We start from the raw sequence: 252 nt of genomic DNA, 5'->3' as shown, positions 1-252 counted from the left end.
CCACTAATTCCTAAATTGTTTGTACTATAACCTCAAAAATCAATCCCAACCTTCCTCTTGTGGTAGTGAACCTTCTTGTAAAATATCATAGAGATCCAACTACTTAAACTAAAGCTAATGTCCTGAAACCAATTGTATCTACGGACAACAACGACAACAACACCAAATCATGAAACGAAACCAACATATTTTTGTGGTCGTATAAAAAGAGTCACATAACTTTATTTGGGCATAAAACATTAAAATACCATA

This window comes from Mytilus galloprovincialis, chromosome 3, assembly GCF_965363235.1.
Source record: "Mytilus galloprovincialis chromosome 3, xbMytGall1.hap1.1, whole genome shotgun sequence".
NCBI lineage: Eukaryota > Metazoa > Mollusca > Bivalvia > Mytilida > Mytilidae > Mytilus > Mytilus galloprovincialis.
The sequence above is the reverse complement of the archived record's forward strand: the minus strand, read 5'-3'. Positions refer to the sequence as shown.